The sequence below is a fragment of the Equus asinus genome, chromosome 1 (genome assembly GCF_041296235.1).
Source record: "Equus asinus isolate D_3611 breed Donkey chromosome 1, EquAss-T2T_v2, whole genome shotgun sequence".
NCBI lineage: Eukaryota > Metazoa > Chordata > Mammalia > Perissodactyla > Equidae > Equus > Equus asinus.
In genome coordinates this window covers 193,242,338-193,267,011 of record NC_091790.1, presented here as the reverse complement: position 1 = coordinate 193,267,011, position 24,674 = coordinate 193,242,338, and the positions used below count along the sequence as shown (strand labels likewise).

Sequence of the window (24,674 nt, the reverse complement as noted above, 5' to 3'; positions counted from 1 at the left end):
TGTAGTCTGAGAGCCAGTAGGTTCGAGATCTAAGAAGAACCGATGTTTCATTTCAAGTCTGAAGGCAGGAAAAAAATGATATCTGAACTCCAAGGAAATCAAGTCAATGAGTTCCCTCTTACTAGCTGGAGGGTCAAGCTTTTTGTTCTATTCAGGCCTTTAACTGATTGGATGAGGCCCACCCACATGAGGGAGAGCACTCTGCTTTACTCAGTTTGCGCGTTTGAATGTTCATCTCATCCGGAAACACCCTCACAGACACACCTAGAATAATGTTTGACCAAATGTCTGGGTACCCTGTGGCCCAGTCAAGTTGACCCATAAAATTAACCATCACAGCATCCTTCGTATGTAATGAATTAACTTCTCCCCTATGAATACAGAGTGGTTTTAGTATAAATAGTCATTCAATATTTCCACGTTTTGTGCTTCAGATGAGGGACACCAGTTGAAAAAGCCCAGTTTAGAGGAAATAAAGGGATAGAGGAACAAGTCAAATGGCACCACAAGGAAACAATCAGAAAAATCAAGAATGTGGGTTATTCTACAAAACAACTAACCTAGTTTCTTTAAAAAGTCAATGTAACAATAATAAATGGTGGGGGAGACTATTCTGGAATAAAAGAGACATAACAACCAAATACAATTTGTGAACCTTGTTTGGATTCTGGTTCTGTAAGAAAAGAGTTATGAAATATATTTTGGGGATACTTGGGGCAATCTAAATATGGACTGGAAATTAGATGATATTAGGAAATTACCGTGAATTTTCTTAGGCATGATGAGGGCACTGTGGTTATTTTTAGGAGGTGCATACTGAAGTATTTAGAGGTGAAATATGATTTCTAAAACATTTTCAAAATTTTAGCAAAAACAATTTGAATGTATATCTACACATATATAGATAAAGCAAAAATGGCAAAATATCAACAATTATTAAATCTAGGTAGTGGGCATATGGGTGATCATTGTAATGTTCTTTCAATTTTTCTATATGTTTGGACATTTTGTAATAATAAATTTCTGGGAGTGAGGGTGGGGGTAGTGGACACGATGAATCTGAGGGTCCTTGAATGTATTGCAGGCATGGGAGGGGTTAGTAACGTCAGACTTGGAAAAATATCTTCATTCTGTGAGGCTCAGAGTAGGGTTTTGGGCTGAATTACGTCCTTTCAAATTCCTATGTGGAAGTCCTAGCTCTCAGTACCTCGGAATGCGACTGTCTTTGGAGGTAGGGCCTTTACAGAGGTAATTAAGGTTAAATGAGGTCATTGGGATAGTGTCCTTATAAGAAGAGGAATTTGGCTGTGGGCTGGTAGAGAGAAAACATGTGCTACAGACTAAATGTTTGTGTGCCCCCAAAATTCATGTGTTGAAGCCTTAACCCCCTGGTGTGTTGGTATTTGGAGATGGAGCCCGTGGGAGATAATTGGTTTTAGATGAGTTTATGAGGTTGGGCCCTGTTATGGATTGAGTGTTTGCGTCCTCCAAAATTCACATTTTGAAACTAAAACTACATACCACTCAATGTGATCATATTAGGAAGTGGGGCTTTTGTGAGGTAATTAGCATTAGATGCGGCCATAAAGGTGGAGCTCTCATGAATGGGATTAGTGCCCTTGGAAGAGTCATAAGACAGCTTGATTCCTCTGCTCTGCTGTCTGCCACATGTGGGTGCAAGAAATTGGCAGCCTGCAACCTGGCTTCGGCGGCTCCAGGAGTTTCTTGGCCTTTGGCAGCGTGACTCCAATCTCCGCCTCTCTCTTCACATGGCTTTCTCCTCTGTATGTTTCTTTGTCCTCTCCTCATCTTGTAAGGACACCAGTCATTAGGTTTGGGTGCACCCTATATCCAGGATGATTTCATTCTAATGTCCTTAACTAATTACATTTTCAAAGATCTTGTTTTCAAATAAGAACTTCACATTCTGAAGTTCTGCGTGGATGTGAATTTTTGAAGGACACTATTCAACCCACTACACAGAGCTATTTTAGTTGCAAATTACAGAAAACCCCATCTAATTAGCTTAAACAAATAAAAATAATTATTGGGACAATTAACAGAAAAGTCTAGGAATATATGGAACATCAAGATGGCCTGAACAAAGAGCTCAGTTTCTTTCTTTCATTCAGATCTGTCTTTTGCTGTGTTGGCCTCATTCTTATGCTTTCTCTTGTGGCTTCTGGTAACTTCAGGCTCACATCATCCTTATTGGTAGCAATCCTAGCAAAAAATATCTAGTACCTCTCCCCGAACAGTATCAGCAAACACCTCGTGCATACCATTGGCTTTGATTAGGTTTCATGGCCACCTCTAAACCAATCACTGCAGCCAGACCTGAGTCTATACTCCAGCTCTAGAGCTGGAGTAGATTCAGTTCCACTTAAAGCACACAGACAGAGGACGACGGAGGGGTTCTCCCCAGGGTGAACTTGGGGGACTATTACTAGAAGTATGACTGAGTGCTGGGTAGTCAGAAATGTAGCCATCCACTAGGATGTTGGTCTTCCTCCATAGTCCAAGAGCTCCTGGAAGGTAGCAACTCTGGTTTTCACGTCTGTATTCCAGGGTCCTGGAAAGCAACAGACCCCTGCATAAATATTTGCTGAGTTGTTTTGAATTTTTAACATGATTGAGTCTCTGAGGGCTTTATCCACTATAAATCTGAGACCCAGTTCCTGAACCAGGGTGAGTGCACCCCACCGAGACATTGCCCTTTGTAAAACCCTATCTGAGTAGATGAGTTGGCCATCTGTTGTAAAATCATTCTTTAAAATTTCGATGAAAGGGAACTGAGAAAAAAGGCTCGTGTTTGGGTCAACATGGCAGGAAAGAAACACAAGTGGTAGGTGAAACTGAGGAACAAAGAAATACCTCTCCACCTCCTCACTTTGTCTCTAGTACACACACAAATGTCCACGTCCACAGGGATGGAGTATTGTTACTGTCACATACCCTGGAAGCCTGGTGGCAAAAATAAGATTCTGATTTTAGGTATACGTCATCCACTGGTTTAGGCCTAAAGTGTTGTACCTTCAACACCCGCAGAGGGGCCTTGTATCCCAAGCACCAGAGAGCCAATGCCCAGGGGGTGAAATCAGACAGCCCTTTAGCTAGATGAAGCTGGACTCAGTAACCACACTGTGGAGTTTAATTTGCTGACCTAGATGTAGCTTGCAGCCCACAAAACCTTATACCACAGCAAAGCTTTTCTTGTGCTGAGACAGCTGGCTGAGTGTGATGTTGCAATGACTCAATTCGAGTAAAGAGTCTGAAGAAATTAGGGGCAGGGCTATAGCCCTAAGGCCACAGCCCCAAGAGACCTTCCTGTTTATTCCAGGGTGAGAGAAGAGGAACCTTCTGTTCACGAGAACTGGTGTTTCATCAGAAGGGACGAGGCTGAGGCTGTGGGTTTGAGCCGTGAATACACAGTCCACACACGATGCCCAGACAATTATACTTAGACTGATAATTCAGACTTAACCACACAGGCCAAAAGCATTTTTAGAAAATAGTCTTCAAACTATGTGAATCAAGTCATATTCCTCCTTGACTTCCATTTCAAAATCGGAACTAGGTTCACATGAGGAAGCCTACTTCAATAAAACGAGTTGAAAGCTGTGAGTTCTGAGGACTTCTCATTAAACACAGCAGATTGAACATGCGCATATGCCTTGGCCTAGTCCCAAAACCCCACTAAAATGTGAGTAAAGAGACTTAAAAAAAAAAAAAGCGTACATTCACAAGAGAGATAAGAGCAGAGAAAGGGATCAAAAAATCCTAGCTCAGGGCTGGACCTGTGGCCTAGTGGTTAAGTTTGGCCTGCTCCTTTTTGGTGGCCTGAGTTTGGTTTTGGGGTGCGGACCTACACCTCCTGTTGGTGGCCATGCTGTGGCGGTGTCTCACATACAAAATAGAGGAAGATTGGCACAGATGTTAGCTCAGGGCAAATCTTCTTCAAGCAAAAAGAGGAAGATTGGCAACAGATGTTAGCTCAGGGCGAATCTTCCTCAGCGGAAAAAAAAAAAAAATCCTAGCTGAAGCCTATTGATGTTTAAGAGAACTAAATTTACTTCAGATATATTTCCCTATTGTGAAATATATAACTAACAATAAATTGTTAGACATTGTTACATTGATTGGTGTTCACTGACACACTTGCCATCTTTGTGTGAGTGTGTGTATGTGTGTGTTGTGTTGGTTGATTTAATTTTATATAAATTTATGCTCTCAAAAGAACACATTGTTGACCTTAAACAAATAGACAGCCAATTATTTCTCCAGCAAAAATGAGTTTATTCAGGATCAGCAAAGAATTGCAATTTGAGGTCTGCAGCCATGGCAAGCCAGGCTCCAGGGCCCAGCAGCAAAGGGAGGAGGAAGTCTTTCATAAAGGGGAGGAGGAAGTTGGGGGGGCTGTTGTAAACAAAGGGTCCATTGGAGGGAGCTCAAAGTGTAGTAGGTTTTTTTGTTTTTTTTAAAGATTTTATTTTTTCTTTTTCTCACCAAAGCCCCCTGGTACATAGTTGTATATTTTAGTTGGGGGTCTTTCTAGTTATGGCGTGTTGGACGCTACCTCAATATGGCCTGATGAGTGATGCCATGTCCACACCCAGGATCCAAACCAGCAAAACCCTGGGCCGCCGAGGTGGAGCATGGGAAATTAACCACTCAGCCACAGGCCGGCCCCTGTAGTGTTTTTTTTATTGGCTGAGCTGTGACAGTCTCTAATTGGCTGAACTTCTTGGTGATCAAGAAGAGGAAATCTTTCTTCTTCTTGTTGGGCTCTGCTATCAAGTAGGGCATGAGAGCTCCCCCTTTTGACCTCCTGACTCCATTTTAATGAGGTTTCTGTTTATTAATTTCCACATTTTCCCCTTTTGATCAAGATCTTTTTCTGAAAGCATTGTTGAGCAAGAGCCAGATATTTTTGGTTTCAAAAGGCTTTTGTCTCTCGAAGCCAGGAAGGACTTTTTCCTGGGTGTTGTGTCCCGTGTCAGAGGGAAAGTGCATAGATTGGAAACCTATTGAGGTCCCATTTGAGTAACAAGGAGGGGTAGAAGGAAGAACTGTCAGGACTTTTTATCTGAAGTCCTTCCACATGTTATCAAGATCATGGGCATGGGAGATCATCTGAAGTGTTATGTCATCATCAAAAGTTTGCCACCAACCTTCTAACAGGCATGGTCTGGACATCTTGGGAAAGCTGTCTCATCAGATGTCATCTGCTTCAATTCGGGAAATCTTTTTTAAGTCCCCAGATGATGTACAAGTCCAGTCAGGGTTGGGTGCTGCCTTCAGGCAAGTCACGTGAATCCAAGAGTCTATTCCCTGGAGCTTGGTGGCGCCAGGATTAGTTATAGTACCTGATAGTGTCTTTCCAGTGAGATTGAAGAGCATCCTTCTGGAGGGGTCTTTTCTGATAGATGAAATCTCCAGGTTGCAAGGTGTGATGCTGAGGATCTTCATCTTCCTGGAGCGCACTGTGAAAGGACTGCTCTACCAAAACATGGTTAGTTTTAATAGAAGCAATTAGGTCTTTGCAGTATTGAAATATACCTCCTTTTTTCAGCTGTGGGTCAAAAGAGGCAGGAGCCAAGTGCACTGGGTGTCCTGTGACTACCTCAAAGGGTGAGAGTCTATGAGTTCCAAAGGAAGAGGTTCTGAGATTTAGAAGGACCAACAGCAATGCTTTTGGCTGAGGTATTTGGAGGGTCTCTACACGTTTTGCCAACTGAGTCTTAATAACGCAATTAGTGCATCCAACTAGATCAGAGGATTGTGCAGCAAGCACAGTGGGAACGTTGTAAGACTGGCCAAACAACGCAGACTTGTCAAATTACCTGACCAGTAAAATGGGTTCCTTGACCGCTATGAAGCTCCAGAGGAGTTCCCCGGGTAGGGATAACCCTTTCCAAAAGGCCTTTCACCACAGAAGAGGCAGTAGCCTGTCTGCAAGGGAAGGCTTCAGTCCACTGAGAAAACACACAGACCATGACTGAAACATATTTATATCCACGAGATGGGGGAACTTGTCTAAAATCCATTTGCCAAACCTTGCATGGTCTGTTAGGCAGTTTAAATTGTTCAGAAGCAATATGAACAGGCTTCCCTGTGCTGTATTTTGGACGAGTGGGACAAGTGAGATAGGCACTTTTTGTGGCCTTATTAATGTTTCCCGGGCAGTATTGATTCATGAATGCTATCATTTTGTCAGTAGTCTAATGGTTTAATGCAGGCACAGTGGTTAGGAGTGGGAATTTTAGACTCTTGGTAGGTCTGAGTTGTTATTTGGTCTGAACCAGAGCTTTTTTGTTTTTTATCAAACCAAAAACTGTTGAATTTCCAATCTTGCTTTTCCTTTTTTGAGGCCAATTGTTGAGCTTCTCTAACCAGTTTTTCTAAGTTATCATTTGGGGAAATGACAGCAGTTTGGCTATTGTTGGTCCCTTTAAGGGCTACATTTCTTGTGGAAGTGTCAGCAAGGTGATTTCCTTTATCTTCCAGAGAGTCAAGTTTACAATTACAATTTAGTAATAACTAAAGCAGCAGGTAAAAGCATAGCATCCAATTATTCCTGAACATAGGGGCCATTTTAAATTTTATTTCCCCTAGAAGTAAGGAAGCCACGTTGCTTCCACAATATTCCAAAATCATGAGCTACTCTGAAAGCATATCTACTATCAGTATAAATATTGGCAGTTTTGCTAAAGTACAAACCTATGTAAGAGTATATCGTTCAGCCTGTTGGGCCAAAGTAGCCATAAGTAAAACTGCTGCCTCAATGACATCAAAAGGAGAGTCAACAGTGTGCCCAGCACAGTATTTGCCTTCGTCACCTTTCCAATAGGAACCATCAGTGAACCATAAGAAGCCAGTGTTACCCAAAGGAGTTTTCTGCAGATCATCCTGAGGAGGCGATTCGTCAGCACTGAGCAGCCGTGAGGGACTTCGTCAGTAACAGAAGGGAGAAGAGTAGCAGGGTTAAGCTTGTTACAACATAAAGCAGTTATGTGAGGAGCAGTTAACAAAAGGATATCATAGGAGGGGAGGCGGCTGACTGAAAAATTGAGTGTAATGAGAATTCAGCAGGGCTTCTATTGAATGAGGTACAAAAATGGTTAAAGGGGATCCCATAATGATTTTCTCATTGGCCTTGACCAAAAGGGCAGGGGCAGTAATGGCTCTAAGGCAAGAGGGTATCCCTGTGCCACAGGGTCCAGTTGCTGGCTAGAATACCCTGTGGGTCGACGGTGGTCCCGTGTTTGGGTGAGTACCCCAAGGGCATTCCCTTCCTTTTCATATACGAGAAGAAAAGAGGGAATCGGATAGTTGGGATGTCCAAGGGCAGGTGTCATCTAACTTTCCTTTAAGGCCTTAAAGGCTATGTCATCTGTTCTTCCCATAAAGTTGAGTCAGAGTTGTTGTTCTTTAATAAAACATACAGAAGTGTGGCCATAGAGAGAAATTTGGAATCCAATTTTGGCAATAACCAACTAGCCCAAGAAAACCTTGCAGTTGACACTTAGTTTTGGGTTTGGGGAAAATGAGGACACGATGAAGCCTATCTGGGTCTAGGGGTAGCCCTTGTTCTGATATAAGATGCCCTAAATATCGAATCTGGGTTTGGGCAAACTGCCATTTTTCCCTGGCCACTTCGTGTCCCTTTAAGACTAAAAGCTGTAGCAAGTGGATGCTGTCTTCTTGTGAGGAGGCTCGAGAGGAAGAGCAAAGAAGCAAATCGCCCACGTGTTGCAGTAAAGTAGAACCTGTAGGGAGCTTTACATCATCCAGATCAGCCTTCAGGATTTGTGAGAAGTAAGAACAGGGTCTCAGTAAAACCCTGAGGCATTGCTGTCAGGTGACTTGTTTTCCTTCCCCAGTGAAAACAAAAAGGTATTGGCTGCCTTCATCAACTGGAACACCAAAGAATGCACTGCATAAATCAATCACAGTGAAGAATTTGCTTCCAGTGGGGATGGATGTTAGTCAAGTGTACAATGAGGTGTTGAGGGATAATAATGTTGTTTGCTGCTCAGAGGTCCTGAATAAACCTTCACCTTTAGCCCTTGGGTTTTCTCACAGGTAAAATAGGAGTATTACAGGGACTAGTACAAGGGAGAATGAGGCCTTGAACCTTGTGATCCTCTGTTATGGGCTTTATACTTTGAAGGGCTTCTTATAGGATATTGATTAATCCCTGGCAGAGGTTTTGAGGAATTTATTTGAATCTTGATGGGAGATGCGCTGTGAATTTTATCAATATCAGTTGAAGATTTTCCTATAAGGAGGGTGGTAGCTGATTCAATATGGTTAGTGTTTCCAGCATCAGCTCTAGAACCGTCAGAGATGGAGCAAATAAAAGATGTCAAAGGATCATTTAATTCTTATGGTTGGCTGTTTCGATGGCTACTATCAAATTCCAGAATTATTTCCCCCTTTCGGGAGAAAGGAATTCTGGCATGATACTTTTCCAAGAAATCTTGGCCTAATGAAAGAATAGGGGTGGAGGAACTAAGGAGACGAGGATATGAGTCTCTCAAAGGGCCTAAACCAAAGGGAACAGGTTCAGAGACAGGAGCCTTTTGAGGTTTGTTAGAAACCCCCACTATTTGAACTGTCGTAGGACTTCAAGGAAGGGCTGTTTTACGTAGTGGGGTTGAGCACCAGGAGTGTGGCTCCAGTGTCAGGACAGAAAGAGATTCATCTCCAATCTGGAGAAATGCTTCTCTAAGCCAGTTGAGAGGGAGGGCTGGGAAGAGCCCCTGCAGTTCCTCAGAGCCCCATCATTGAGGACACTGGAGAGGCCCGTTAGAGGGCTGAAAGCACCTGAAGCACTTGCGTTTGCAACAATCTCCTTTCCAATGTCCTGGCTCTTTGCAGTAATAACAGAAACTAGGAGGTTTTTGGTTTCATTTAGGGGCCTTCATTTGCTGGAGTTGAAGACTAAGAATTTTAAGTCTTTCTTTTAGGTAACTCATCTAGAGTGTGAGAGAGTTGGTTTGCCAACTAAATCTGGAGTGGACAGTTTCCCATTCCATCCCGGTCCTTTTTCCTGGAAGGGAAAGCTCCTAGATCAGCCCATTAATAGAGTTAAAATTTCCCTGGGTGGAATCAACCTCTGAAGGAAGAACAGTATTTTCTTTAAAAACAATCTGAGGTTGATTGTAATAGTCACAAACAGGTTCATCAGGTTTTTGTGCACGAGATTGAATTTTGTTCCAATCAACAGGCTTTGGGAAAACCCTAGGAATTACTGGATGAAGTCACCTAGCGATTGTCCGAGCCTAATCATACGGCAGGTTAGCAGGTTGGCGTCCTGCTTTTAATTCTAGAGACCTTTCAGGATTTTCACAATTTGCAGTTTTCAGCCAATGCTGGGCCTGGCCTTCACCCACAAGCATATGAACTAGCTGATAGAAGTCAGAGAAACCAGGTTGATAACTTTGAGTGACGATATTAAATGCTTCAGCAAATCTGTGAGCATGTTCGGTTACTTTGGGAAAATCTTTGACAATGGCTCGCCTTCATGTTTAATCCAAGAAGTATAAGAAATTAAGGGTTTAGCCTTTGGATCCTCAGAAGGCTTAAATTTAAAGGAACACATTCTGATCCATTCAGAGGAAGAGGCCTGGGGAGAGGACGAGGGAAAAGGGCAAGTTCAGTGAACTGAGTGTCTAGAGGAGGTGAAGACGTTGCAAGAGGGAAGGAGGAAGATGGTGCCAGAGACATTTTTGCTGAAACATCTTAAAGTAAATTTCAGACATCCTGACATTTCACTCTTGCTGTGGGTTGAATTATGTTCCCCCAAAATATAGTTTGAAGTCCTAACCCCTGATACCGCTGAATGTGACCTTATTTATAAATAGGGTCTTTGCAGATGTAATCAAGTTAACATTAGAGCATACTGGATTAGGGTGGGCCCTAAATACAGCAACTGGTGTCCTAATAAGGAGAGAGAGATTTGAAGTCATGGAGAGACACACAGGGAAGGTCATGTGACGATGGAGGCAGAGGCTGGAGTTAATGCTGTCACAAGCCAAGGAACACCAAAGATTGCCAACAACCACCAGAAGCTGGGAAGAAGCGAGGAACCGTCTTCCCCTAGAGCCTTCAGACAGAGCAGGGCCCTGCTGGCACCTTGATTTCAGACTTCTAGCCTCCAGACTGTGAGAGGATGGATTTCTGTTGTTGTAAACTACCAGTTTGTGATAATTTGTTACATTAGTTCTAGAAAACTAAAGCAACCTCTAAATACAGGTGTTACCAACATGCATGTATTTCATAGGAGTAAGGACATTCTTCTCATAACCCAATACCATTATCACACCTAAGAAAATTAACGATAATTCTATAATATCCAATCCATGATCAAAGGGATCTAATTGTCCTCAAAATATCTTTTGTAGATTTTTTTTTCATTTTGGTCATGATCCAATCAAGATATTTCATATTCATTTGATTGTTACGTCTCTCTACTTTCTTTTATACTAAAGTAATCCACCTTTTTTTAAATGACATTAACTTTTTGAAGAGTCCAGGTGTTAAAGAAAAAATATTCTCAAATGATAGGGGAGACTTTATTCAAGATTATTGCAACAGTGGAGAGAGATCAGGCTGAACACTGAATACAACAAGGACAAGTGGGGATTTAGAGGCAAAGAGCAGGCTGAGGGGGTCAGGGGATAGAAAAGTACTAAGAGGAGACATCAAGGGTAGGTAGACTCTTGCCAAACTGCCCCAATAGGATTCTTGCTAAAGACAGGTCAAGGGCTTAGACATCAAGAGCGGGGGATGAGGAACTTGATCAGGTATCAGGGGCGATCAGATATCAAGGGTGGAGGGATGATTTAGCAGGATTCTTGCTAATACTGGCCTGGGAAGGCCCAAGACAGGCTGGGGACCAAGGTTGAGACCTAGTCAAAAGAGGGTTCAAAAGAGCCTGACTAAAGTCTGGTCAAGGAGAGAGCAGACAGTTGTCTTACCGTGTGTTTCACACTGTGAACTTGTCTTTTTGAGTCCTCTTGGTGAAATTTAACTAGTGCCTCTATCCCCATATTTCCTGTTAACGAGAACATGGGTCATGAGGCTTGATTAGATTCATATTAATCATTTTTGGCAGGAATAATTCATAGGTGGTATTGAGTATTTTGGATTATATCACCTCAGAAGATACATAAATGTTGCACTATTAGCGATGCTCAGTTCCATTGCTTGGTTAATAGGGTGATCACCAGATCTTTCCATTGAGGGGGAGTTTTTCCCTGCGATAATTTGAAAGTCATCTGCACATGATACTTTAACCTCATGTGAATATCTTACTCTCTCTTACTCTTTTGTCCAATGGTTCTATTGATAATCTTTGCCTAAATCACTTATTTTATTGGGGGCTGCAGAATAGTGATTTCTAATTTCTATCATTTCTCCCATTTTTATTAGCTGATATTTCCTTTCCTTTCCCTCTTATTTTGAATATCACTATGGACACGTGGATTTTGTCTTATTCATTGTGTTACTAATTACAGTCACATGCCACATAACGACAGATCACATATACGGTGGTGGTCCCATAATATTAGTACCATGTAGCCTAGGAGTGTAGTAGGCTATACCACGTAGGTTTGTGTAAGCACATTCTATGATGTTCACACAGCAACAAAATTGCCTAACAATGCATTTTTCAGAACGTATCCCTGTCATTAAGCAACACATATCTGTAGAGTCATTATTCTTTTTTTTTTTTTGAGGAAGATTAGCCCTGAGCTAACATCTGCTTCCAATCCTCCTCTTTTTGCTGAGGAAGACTGGCCCTGAGCTAACATCCATGCCCATCTTCCTCTACTTTATATGTGGGACGCCTGCCACAGCATGGCTTGACAAGCGGTGTGTAGTCCACACCTGGAATCTGAACCGGCGAACCCTGGGCCACTGAAGGGGAACGTGTGAACTTAACCGCTGCACCACCAGGCCAGCCTGAGTTATTATTCATTTTGATGCTAAAATTGTTCCAAATTTGGCCAGTAAGACTTACTTCCTGCTAGATCCTATGTCTTTGAATACTTCCTCATCTTCTGGCACTGTCTGATGTCCCAGGCTCACTTTCCTGCCCCAGACTTGGGATCAGCCATTTCTCCAAGGGACGGAAAACATGGTCACCCTTCTCAATTACCCATAAATACAGATTACACCTGTATTTAGAGGTTGCTTTAGTTTTATCCACTTAAAATAAACTTAATAGTCGCTAATGTTCATTAGATGTTGTGTGCCAGGCACTGTGCCACTGTTCCTGTGCATCACTTCATTTACGTCACATACTAATTCTTTAAGGCAGATACGCTTACTTATCCGCATTTCACGGATGAAGAAACCAGGGTGTGGAGAAGTTAAGTAAATTGCACAAGGCCACTCAGCTAGCAAGTGGAGGAGTTAAAATTGGATCAGATCATTCTGACTCCAAAATCAAGCTTGCAACCACCATGCTCAATTGCCACTTTTGCTAGAAAAAGAGAAAACTCCTTAAGAGAACTGAACTTTATAATGTCTACAATTTTTTTTAAAAAAAGAACAAAAGCCATGCTTTAAGATGATAGGCATTAAGCAAAATTTAAAGAAAGAAATCGTTGAGAAATCTGGTACCTTTCTCCTTAATTCTAAATTGCCAATAATCACAGTTTAGGATAACCTTGTGTCAGCCTGGAATGTGATTAGAAAGCTTTCTTACAACTCAACCAGGAGCCTTATCATGGAATGAATTGGAGCAGGGACTTTGGACCAAGTTAATGTTAAAAGCCTTTCAAGCTTCTCATAGCTACAAGCATTTTTCTCTGCTTCTCAGGTGGTCTATTCAGAGCCTAAGCTGGCTAGGTTAACGAGAGGGGTGGCTGGGGGAAGAGAGGAGAGCTGTTATAAGTATGTAATTGTGTTCTGGTTCTCATCGCCGTCCCAGGGTGCTAGCGAAGGGGGAAGTTGCCAAGTCAAGGGCTGTGACTGCTGGGAGGAAGGGGTCCCTGTTTCTAATCTGCCCAAAGGTGCCCTATGCGATCGCAGAGGCCCCATGTGAGTAAAGTTCTTCCTGTACAAAACTGACTGTTCCAGGTTCAAGGACGGGTGACTCTATTATCTCTTGATGAGAGAAAACTTCCTCCTCCCAACAGGAATTTCCAGTTGTAGTTAAGAGCCTAGGTGTAATCTGAAATTTAACTGTAATTACATTCACTTAGAGCGAAGGTCGCTCCTCGCAACCTGCCAGCTTTCTGCTTTCCTTCTTAGGAGGAGAGTTGCTGGACTTTTCCCCATTTTCTCCTTTTCCACCTTGACCTTAGGGTCCAGTTAAGCCTGGGGCCATGTTTAGTAAGGAGCCTTAACCCAAGTCTCAGGCCTGTCCTCTCCCACCCTCTCCCTCCTTGGGTCTTTGCCCAGGTCAGGGCAAGGTAGCTGAGTACCCAAGGGTGGTGAGGGGTATTCCAGGGAGAGATAGGTGGGGACCCAGTAAGATAAAGAGGAAGAATAAACAGAAGCAGATGTGCCTTCTGTCCAGGTCCCAGCCCATGGAAAACAGGAAACTGGGATGGCAGCTGCTCAGAGCCTGTTTCCAGGGCTGGGCCTGCCGCCTCGGAACAGGAACAGGTGAGGCTTCTGGGTCCTCATCTCTCCGCTGGATCCTGTTTCCCTTCCCTGGGGACAGGCCAGAGGAGCTTTCCCTCCCTATGTAAACAAATCAAATATATTCACATTCTATCTATTATCAATGCCAATGATTCCTCTAAAGTTTAAAAGATACACACAGACAACCATTCTCACGTGAACTACAAAGGTGGAGACTACAAACACACACACACATAAGCACAAACACAAGCACCCATCTAGGTTGAGATTACAAAGGTGACAGTAATCCCCAGGAGTGATCATCCCCCAAAACTCCACAGTTATGGGGCCCCTCCAAAGGATGAGTTGTCCAAGTTTTGCTAAAGAGCTTTCGGGCCAGGGTAGAATGCGGGTGAACAAGAAAACCTCGAGCACCCTTTCTGGCTCTAGGATCCTCTGGCTCTCAGGGCTGTTTTAGGCTACCCATCCCCAACCCAGAAGGGATCAAAGCAATCGAAACTCTGGACCTCACCGGTGTGGATGGCAGGGGCTGGGCCTTATCATTCTACAGAAATGCTTCTCATGCACCCTGAACTGACTTAAACTTTTTCATTTTTAATATTACCTAAATATGTGCAAATTTAAGCCTATGTATAAACTCCTTGTGCTTATAAGTAGTCTATAGTCATAAAATTCAAGCAGGAAGGAAGGGAGAAGCCAGGGCTGACCCACCCACTCTTGACTTCAGGAGGTCTCCAGTCAGGGCTTTTGTTTCTCCCACAGAGATCTGCTGTGACGCACTGTGGTTCCAGCCTGCGCTGGGTGATCCCTGGGCTCAGGTAACACCGCACCCCTCCACCCCTCCAGGCTGGCAGTGGCGGTGACTTCCTGCTGTTGTTCACCTCTGGGCTGTCTCCCCCTCCGCTGTTTGGAGTCTTAGTTTTTGCATCCTGGCAAGTGCAAGGTCGGGAGGCAGCGTTTCATAAGGGTGGGGAGTTCAGGTGTCATAGGCAGGCTGCCCCAGAGCCAACTCTAAGAGGGAGATTTCTGTGTGGAGAGTTTATTGGAGTATGCTCAGCAGCAGCAGCTGTGAGAGCGAGGGAAGCAGGACCGGGCAGAGGGAGATGCTGAAATGCAATGCAGCCCGGGCCTCGACCCCATGAGGAGCTCTGAAGACAGGAGGGCCCTTCAGAGTCCTCCCGATCTGAGGCCAGGGTGGGGATTTCAATCCACATGGTTGAGCTGGATTTGGGCTGCCCCCAGGAAGGGGCTAGTGTTGGATGTTGGATGAGGCAGCTCCCTTCAGGCAGGGCTATTCCTGGGAAGGGACTGGCTATAAACTGTCATCAGTCCTGAATGGGAACCTGGGCAGAGGCCACAGCGTCCACCTCAGGGTCAAAGCCCAGCTCTGAAACTTACCAGTTATGTGACCGTGACCGAATTCCTTATCCCTGTTCAGCATGTGTTTCAGTTTCCTCATCTGTGAAAAGGGAAATTGTGAGGATTAGAGACTGTGTTCCGTAGGGGAGAGGAAGCCTCCGCCCCTCTGCTGGCCTCCCTCCAGGGAGCTGCTGTAATCTGTTTGGTCAGCATCCAGGACGCTGGCTCAGCCACATTTATGAGGGGTGGGGCTCCTGTGCGATTAAGGGTCGTGTGCCCAGGTGTGGCCTTCTCTCCCACTTCCTGCTCCCAGGGGCTGGGCGGACCTTGCTCTCCTCCTGGGTGCTCCCCAGCTCTGGGGAGGGAACAGGAAGCTGAACCAAGATCCTCTTGCGGCCTGGCCTCCTTGCCAGCCCTGTCTTCCTCCCAGGAGCACTGGCTGGTTGAGCCTTTGCCTCATGAGGTCCTTCTGTATGTATGTCCTGCTGGTCTCTGCTTTGCCCAGAGCCCAGGACTAGTAACTTGTATTGTGCATGGATGACAGCATCCTGTCCATAAGACATGTCGCTGGAAGGGTGGTATGGGGAGAGCAGAAGTCAGGAGCCGGCTGACTTCAGGCTGGATTTAGCTGCATTTGTTCCATCTAGAACCCAGTGTTGACCTTCATGACTTTTCTTGAAAAAATGGATACAGCGACAATGGGCCTGCACTCCTTCATGGCAACACTTGACTGGAGCTGAGCAGTATCTCCCTCAGCAGAATTGTAGAAGTGGCCTTGACCCCGGTTTTATGGGGAAGTACTAATTATGTACTCCAGAGTCAGTCAGCCTGAGTTTGAATCCTGGATCACTTACTAGCTGTGGGACCTTGAAAAAGTTATTTCTCTGTGCCTCAGTTTTCCCATCTGTCAAATAGGATGATGAAATAATAGTACTCATCTTACAGTGTTGTTATAAGGATTAAACGAGTAAGTGCTTATAACAGCACACAGTATGATAGCTATTGTAATGACAAAAGATGAGTTCCCATTGGGTAGAGTAGACATTTATGTAAAGTTTCCATAAACATCATTTTATTATCTTAGTGACCCCCAGATTCCCAGCAACAGATTATAGCTGGTCTAAGGAAACTTACGTTGGGAAAGTCACTCTTTCATTTATGAGGCCCCCTCCCCTGAGCAACGCAATGGTCCAGGCTGCCCAGGGCGTGTGGGGACCTCAGCTTCTGGTCTTGCCCTGCTCAGAACTCTATCTTGCCAGAGACATGAAGGGAAGCGCTGTGAACAACCAGTTTAGCTCCCTGCCAGCGACCTCCAAGAGCACATCTTGATATCCCAAGACATTCTCAGTCCCCTTACTAAATGGTCATGATTTATCAACAGCAAAGTCTTCTAGGGCGTTTCTGGGCATTTTTATTTCCAGCCTGACTTGCTGGAATTTCCATCACTCCGCTTGGGGTAATGAGTTCCAGGAGCTTCGTACCCACCAGGTGAAGCTGGATTTTCTTCTGTTATTCCTGAATAATTCTCTCAAGCTTTAAACAGAGCGCTCTGGTTCTAGTTCAGGATTTGGCAAAGGAGTTCATGACTACCCTAACCATAACATTCGTGATCAAACAGATGTTATTCCTTCCTAGCCTTTATCTTTCCAGATGGAACAACCCTCAACATATTTACTCTGTATTTTTATGGCAGCTTGCCTATTTCCTTGACAACTTTGGCTGGCCCTTTCTCTAGTTTCCCACTGTCTTTCTTGAGGTGTTATAAGCACATAGGACAGAAGTCTCTCCCAACCACAAATTCCCCCATGCCACATTCTATTACACTCAGGTGCATTTCCAAGGACCACATGAGAATTTCAGTTCAATACATGCAAATTACAGCTATTTGGTTGAAGAGGAATGGAAAAAGAAGGGATTTGGAGCTGGTGAAAGAAAAGAGAGTGAAAGCAGCGGGCAGAGCAGAAGCAGACGATTTTGCCCTCGAGGTGTGGGAACAAAAAGGAAGGTGAGATCTTAGAACTCCAACTCAGAACCCCACCCCAGAGCCACGTACACAATCGTGCAGGAAGTGTCCTACCCCATGACACCCTCCAAGGCGGCAGGTGGGGGCTGCAATCCAGTCCTCACCTACTCATGGTGGTCCTGGGGGCTGGGCTGCATCAGCCAGAGGGGATTACCTTTTCCCGATTTGCATAAAGACACCTTGTGGATGGGCGGCAGCATCAGCAGCCCTGCCCATTTCTGTGTTGGTCAATATGGGGACAGCTGTGTCCCCTAGATAGGGAGGGCAGAAAAACCCAGGTCAGAGCTCAGCTCTGGGTCCTGATGTGCTCTGCCATTGTCATTCATCCAGTGAGTACTTATTAGCATCTACTAAGTGCCCAGCACTGTTTTAGGTGTTAAGAAGACAGCGTAAATAGACCAGACATGGGTCCTGCTCTCATAGAGAGGACGTTATAGTCAGGGGAAAGAAATTAACAAGGCAAATTTAGACACCAAAGCATCATAACAGTCTAGGTCAGGGGTTGGAAAACTATGGCCGTTGGGTCAAATCCAGCTCTTGGCCTTTTTTTGTAAGGCCCATGAGCTAAGAATGATTTTTTTATCTTTAAAGGATTGTAAACCAAACAAACCCTTTAGAGACACGCAAAGCCTAATTATCTACTATTTGGCCCTTTACATAAAACAAAAAAGTTTGCTGAGCCCTGGTCTAAACAGTGACTTGAGGTGCTAGGGTGGTGTAGCAGACCCTTCTGGCTGCCTCCCCAGCACCCATCCGCATCCCTCAAATACATGGTAGCCTTGAGATGTGGGTAGCCTGGGGCTTTAACTGCTTAAGCCTAATTAGGGTCCTTTCAGCAGTGACTGGTTCAGGGTTACACCAATCAGTGTGTGGGGTTCTCCTGGGCTAAGTGATTGGGTAGGTGAAGCCCAGGACTTTCCTTTGAGTGTTGGAAGGCAAGAAAGTGTCTCTTTCTGCACAGGGTGGGATATGGATGTGAGCCCATGGATTGCTGCAGCCATTTTGCTAATGTACAGGAGGTTAGCATGAGCATAAAGCTGACCCACCGAAGAGGGGAACACCCAGAGAATCACAGAGAAAAGGATCCAGGGACCCGAGCATACCCTGGCTGGAGCCTGATTTGCTTCTGGACCACTTAGTTCCACATGCCAATAAATTCCCTTCAATGTTTAAGTTAATTTGGATTTCTTGTTTCTTTTGACCAAAAACATCCTAACCGATATAGATGGTTAAGGAAGAAGGAGGTGATGTTTGAGCTGAGGCAAATGAGAGTAAAGATCTGGAGGAGAAACCTCCCGGGCAGAGGAAAAGGCAAATGCCAATGGCCCCAGGTGGGCATGAGCCAGGTGCACTTGAATAGCAGGCGGTCAGTGTGCCACGGGGAGAATGGGATCCGGTGAGGTAGAGCAGCGGGCTGGGTCTTGGTGGCCAAAGAGAGGAGCTTAGCTTTTGCTCTAAAGGCAACAGGAAGCCATTGTTAGTTTGTTTTTTAATTTTTTCAACTGATTTTTATTTACATACAGCAGTACAGTGCACAAAGCTTAAGGGCACAGTTTGATGAATTTCAGCACCCACACACATACACATATCTCTGTCACCCAGATCAAGAGTGTTTTCAGCCCCTACAAGCCATATATGTAATTCTAAATTTTCTAGGAGCCATATTAGAACAAATAAAAAGAAACAGGTGAAATTAATTTTAATAACGGATTTGATTTAACTCAATGGGTCCAAAATATTGTTTTAACATGGAATCAGTATTAAAGGTGTTAATGAGCTATCCCATTCGTTTCCTTACCAAGTCTTTGGAATCCAGGGTGCATTTTACACTGACAGCACATCTCAATTTGAATGAGCCACATTTCAGGTGCTCAATAGTCACATGTGGCTAGTGGCTACTGTATGGACAGTGCAGGTCTAGAGAGTAAGGCGAGATAAATGGAAATGAAGCAAACAGCATCCACTGATCAGAAGTCATGTAAGATGTAAGCCACTGACCCTATCTCTGTTTAGAGTACCGACTTTTAACTTTCATCTTAGTGAAATTAAATTCCCACCCAATCTCAGTCCCCTAGCCTTATGTTCCTCTAAGGTCTCAGATTATTCAACCCAGAATTTTCCCACCATGAGGGGTTTAGTTCCCTCTTGAGCTCTCTTATGAATGGAGTTGTCATTCTGCACATTCTTAGGCAGTAGGAAAATCTGAATGATACGTTCCTCATTTGACCAGTAATTCACCAATTTCACCCTTGAGTTATCTCAGACTTTTCAGATGGAAGTCATTCTGCATCTGTGGGTTGCAAACCTGGCTGGTCATTGGAATCACTTCAGAGTATGCAAAACAAAACGAAACGAAACACGTAACACACATGCAGGACCTCCCGGATCTCAACCTGGAGATGTGCTCAGCGACGTGCATTTTTAAAAAGCTCAGCAGATGACTGTGATGGACATTCAGCCTTGGGAAGCACCAAGGATTATCCACTTTGCTGAACAGGCCAGAGACTTTATCTGGCACCATGGCAGAGACACAGTGAGTCCTGGAGTGACAAATCCTCTAGGAGCAGAACTCTTTTCAGCAATGTCCTCATGGCCATGGGAGGGGTGGGGTGTTTTTGTTCTCTCAGGGCTGGGACGCTGGCAGTGGCTGAAGTGAAGGCTTCAGAGGTCCCCTTGGGTGTATCCTATTTTAGGAAGGCAGAGCCCGGCCGATGGGACAGGAAGAGGCATCTCCGTTGGCAACCAATATGAGAGAAGATAGAGAGGGCCATGGGACTCAAGTTGGCCTGAGGGGTGTGGGTAAGGAGGACATCCACGGTGGCTAAGACATCCTCCTCCCCCTCATTGTGTTTTCACCTCTGCTCTTGGCTTTTCTGGTGGTGACTCAATGGAATCTCTTCTCATGCATAGGTGTCTAATAGCAGAGCCAACCTGTGTTTCAATGGGACAATTTAAAAGAGCAATGACTCAGGAAAAAAAAGAAATTAACCCAGCCCTCTGGTTTTTATTTTAATTGCTGGATGTGCCCAGGGCACCAGAATCATAAAGCAGGCCTGGTTTCCTTCCTTTGATGAATTTAAAGGGCCCTGGATTTGCAGTTGGGACACCTGGGTTCCAGTCCCAAAGCAATCACTAACAGCCTCACTGCCCCCACTGGTCAAATACAAGTAATAAGGCCTGTCTTGTAGGTTATAGTGATTACCTGATAAAATCGTTCATGTGAAAGCAATTCGGACGCTGTAAAGCACTACGTGCACAGGACGCTAACGTTTCTAGTAGGGAAATGACCCAGGACATAGAACAGCGGGAGAACCCTTCACCAGCTTCTGAGACGCTCAGGTCAGGAAGCGCGTTTCCTGCCTCTGCCCTCCTCCCTTCTTCCTTTGCCCCCTCATTGGCCACAGGGCGTGCGCCTTACAAACGGCAGGCAGGCGCTCTAATCCAAATGAATACGTAACTGAACGCGCTCCTGGTATTTTTGGTCCTTTATAAACACCTGTCCGGGGCTTCTGGGAAGGCAGCCCCCAAGAGAATGCTGTTGGCCAGGTCTCCAGTGGCAAATGTTTCCAGTGGCAATTCCTCCGCAGCCCGGCAGGTTTCCAGTGGTTTGGGATCCCCCTGCGTCTATCTTTCATTGGCTGACTGCTGCTGGGATGAGGAGAGACAGCCCTCTGTGGTTCACAGCCAAGAATCCCTTAGGGCTGCTTGCGCCTTCGCTGCCCCCTGTCCCCAAGCAGCCCGTGAGGGCGCGGTCCTCTTTCCCGCGCTGTCTGTCCCAGGCCGCTCTCCTAGTCCTGCCGAGTCCTAGGCCGGGCACCTACAACCTCTGCTCAAATTGCCTCCTTTGGGAAACCTTCTCGGCTAATGGGCATCTTTCTGGTCCTTTACTCAGAGGCGGAGCATCTGGGCCTCCTAGGGCCACGCACACGAGCTGTGCCTTTGTCACTTTCTCAGGCCCCGCACCAGCTGCGTTAAAATGCTCCTTCCTAACGCCTCTTCTCTGCTCCCGAAACACAAGTGGAAAGATGCAGTAAACTTCCTGGCTCCTTCCTGAAGAACGCCAAGGTTTAAACACACTGGGTCCCAGTCAACAACCGAATAAAGTGGAAAATTTTTTCATCATTTACAGAAAGTATTTTCACTCCGCAGGAACAGCATTTCTAGTTCCTCAGAGCAAGCTTATTTTAGCACCACCGAGCAAGAGAACACCAGGGCAGTTAGGGGCGCTTTCTAGCGGCTTCTCCACTCCCCCGCCCCCATTTCCCACCGGGCTGTCTTTATCCCCTCGCCGCTCCGGGCGGCGAACCCCAAGGGCCAGCCTGCGCGCCCCTGGAGCTCCGGCCCTTCGGACCACGGGCCGCCGCCGCAGCTCGGGACGCCGGTTCGCGAGCCGGGCCGGGCCGGGAGCTCCGCGGGGCGCGGGGGTGCGGGCGGGGCGGGCGCTGCCAATCGCCGCGCGCCGCACGTGCTGCACGTCTCCGCGCCCGCGCCCGCTCCGCTCGGAGTTCCAGGGCTGGGGGGAGGGGGCGTCGTGGGGGACGGGGTGCGCAGAGGGTGGGAGGTGTGACAGCGCAGGGGTCGGGGCTTTGGTCGGGGGTCTGGAGATGTGAGCGCGAGGAGGTCCGGATGTTCGCAGGGGGCGAAGAGAGTGTGAACGCGCGGGGCTGGGGGGCTGTGTGGGAGTCTGGGGAGTGTGAGCTCCCCGGGGAACAGGGGCAGGAGGGTGTTATCGCGCAGGGCTGGGGGGCTGTGCAGGGGTCTAGGGGGTGCGAGCGGGCGGGGGCAGGAAAGGGTTACTCAGGAATGGGGGCGGTGCGAGCAGGTCGGGGATGAGCAGGGTGTGGAGAGGGTGTGAACGCGCGGGGGTCAAGGGGGATGCTTAAGGGTCTTGGGGGGCGCGGGGAGGGGCGGGGGAGCACGAACGCGCCGAGGGAGCCCACCTGAGGTACCCAGGGCCCACAAGAGGGTCCGCGCCGATCAGCCGCCTCCGTGGCCAGTTAGAGTGTCAGGAAACTCCCCAACCCGTTTCAGCCTGTCTCTGCCCCTCTCTGTCCATAAAAACTGGGCCATAGACGGGTGGGGAGGGGTCTGTCGACCTGCGTGTCCACCGCCAGCTTAGCCTCCTGCCAATCCATGGCAGGGGGGCAGGGCAGGGGACTCCAAATGCTGGGCCCAGAGCACCTGTTGAGGAGGAAGCAGACCGTTTTAGGCACCTCCTTCACCAGCGCTCCCTTCACTCCCACAACCCCCGCCATCCCCGCTAAAAGAGAGGTATTTTTTTTCTGGTTGTGATTTTCAAACACAGAACCATCAAATGTGTAAGGCAAAGGGCGGAAGCCCAAGAATCAGGGCTGTCCGAGTGGACTTAACAGTGAGCAGACAGGAAGAGAGGGGACTCCGCCTGCAGGGGACCAGACGTTATTGATGTCCACTCTGTGACAGGGCTTCCTGGCTGCTCGTTAATGCACGGGGCGGGGTGGGGGTTAGGGGGCGATAGGAAGGCGTCGGGGCCAACACGCTACACACGTCTTCATTGTCGGGTGTCCTGTTTGGGCCCCGGCAAGTCCCACGTCCCAGCGTGGAAGCCAGCTGGATGTAGCTGAAACTCACTGTGAGTCCCGTGAGCTGTACTGCTGTTTACTCTCCTTAAAAGGCTGTAACAACTTCCGGAGGAGGAATTCGCTTTGAAGTGTGGGCAGCGTTTCTTCCTCTGACTTCACTATTGTCTCCTTTGATGTGGGATGAGCCAGGCTTAGCAGAGACTGGCTACCGGGACCGGCAGATCAAACGCCACTTCAAGTTCACCTCCACCAGGAGCACGTAGTGAAGGGCAGATTGAAATCCTCTGGAAAGAATCTCAAATTTTTCCATTTCCTGCTGTTTTTTTTTAAATTAGTAGAGTACATATTTTTCAAATGTATCAGTCAGTTCTCCATGCCTATGAAATTACAATGGAAAACCTTGGGCTAAAGTGCTCCACTTACGTTATTTCATTTAATCCTCACAACAGCTCTGTTAGGTAGATAGCATCCCCACTTTGTAGATGAGAAGTTCAAGGCCTGGGTCACACAGCTCGCTGACTGAAAGCCTGCCTTCTTGAGCACTGCCTTCATTAAAAGTTAATTGGATGAATCAAACCATGCAAAACACCACGGTGCCTGCCTGGCACACGGTAACCGCATGATGAAAGGTGAGCTATTCTTCCAGTCACTTATCATTACAAATAAGAAACACAGAAGTTCTCTCCATTGCAGTGACAAGTTCTGCAACAACCGTCGGCAGCAGACCTTGATGCGTTCTTTTAGAAATGTTTAGGGTTTTGCTTTTCTCTGGTTAGAGCCATCTCCCAATGGTGTTGGGCATGGAGTCCTGAACAGGTTGCCCCCTGACTAACTATGCAGTATGTCTTCCCATAGAGATTTGCTCCCAGACTTGAGCTGTCCTTCCCAGCTGAAGACCATTATCACAACCATGCTATTGGGGCCTCAGCTGGGTGCTTTGATGTTCATGACTTTAGAATGAAATGGAGAGTGTGTGTGTGTGTGCACGTGTTAATAACATGGATAAGGTAATTTGATTTTGTCTTAAAATTTCACAATCAAGTCAACATTATTTATTAAATCATTTACTTTTTAAAAAGTGCTGCTTTGGGGGTGGGGAGTGTCCTCTTGAAGGCCCCACTAAGTTAAGAGAGCTACTGGGAATAATCTGAGGCAGTGCGGTGGGGGCTGTCCTGTGGACAGATGTGCCCTGGGAGACTCAGAAGGACAGCAGTTAAGCTGAGCTGCCAAGTTGGTTGTTAGCAGGACAGGACGGGGAGGAGGCAGGAGCACAGAAGGAATTATAACTGAGGTGCACGGCAGAGCCCCAGAGAGGGCCTCTCTTTTGTTAAAGGCTGGTGGGAGGCTGAGCACAGCCAGGCTTTGCTCGTAACACGATGAGATCGAAGAAGGTATAAAGAAGTGACACAGGGGAATAATAGAAATGGTAACAAATGGTATTTATTGGATACCTGTTATGCTCTAGGCTCTGTGCCAGGGGCTTCACATGCTTTATGTCATTTAACCCTATGAAGTAGATTACTATTATTATTCCCCCTTTACAGATGGGGAAGCAGTCCCAGGGTGGTTAAGTCACCCAATATTACCCCACTAGTCAGTGGCCCAGTCAGGACTCCTGCTCTTGGCTGTGTAACTCAGCTATGTGGGGATGGAAGTGTTTTGCTCTTTTGTGCTGAGATTCAGTTTATAATTCTTGTCGTGGGGAAAGTTAGGGACTTCCTGGTCTGACTCCATCTGAGAAGACACTTTTGAAAAGGAGTTGTCTGAATCAGAGGGAAGAGGAGAAGGGAAGAGTCAGATGGCCAAGAAGGGATCAATGAGAGGAATTGGGACAAATGACACAGTGGGACAATGCAGTGATTGGTATCATTGTTGGGGAGGAGCAAGAGTGCCTTTAGTGGTGTGTGTTCAGGGAGAAATAAAGAGAGATGGGACCTTGGCTACATTCAGTAAGCAGCAGCAGGCAGCGAGCTCATGGGTCGAGGTGTCAGAGGACAGGGTTCACACTAAGACGTAGGACCTGCAAGGTAGTCAGTTTGTTTCAAAGCATAACAGTAACATCTCACAGTTTTAATACAGTGTTATGGGCTGAATTGTGTCCCCTCTTAATTCATATGTTGAGGTCC

The 24,674-nt window shown here is 46.2% G+C and overlaps 1 long non-coding RNA gene across 3 annotated transcripts; it reads right to left on the bottom strand.

The window, feature by feature from the left end:
* Positions 1 to 22,908, bottom strand: LOC139045805 (uncharacterized). 3 transcript variants are annotated; one of them, XR_011504899.1, is made up of 5 exons: positions 22,598 to 22,908; positions 21,928 to 22,168; positions 15,004 to 15,064; positions 5,172 to 11,062; positions 1 to 2,572 (listed from the first exon to the last, which is right to left on the bottom strand). It is a non-coding gene; the product is annotated as an uncharacterized lncRNA (long non-coding RNA). The 3 variants fall into 3 exon arrangements; XR_011504898.1 differs by lacking the exon at positions 1 to 2,572 and having other exon boundaries at positions 4,285 to 5,499; positions 10,986 to 11,062; XR_011504897.1 differs by lacking the exon at positions 1 to 2,572 and having other exon boundaries at positions 4,285 to 11,062.
* Positions 22,909 to 24,674: the final 1,766 nt, after the last annotated feature.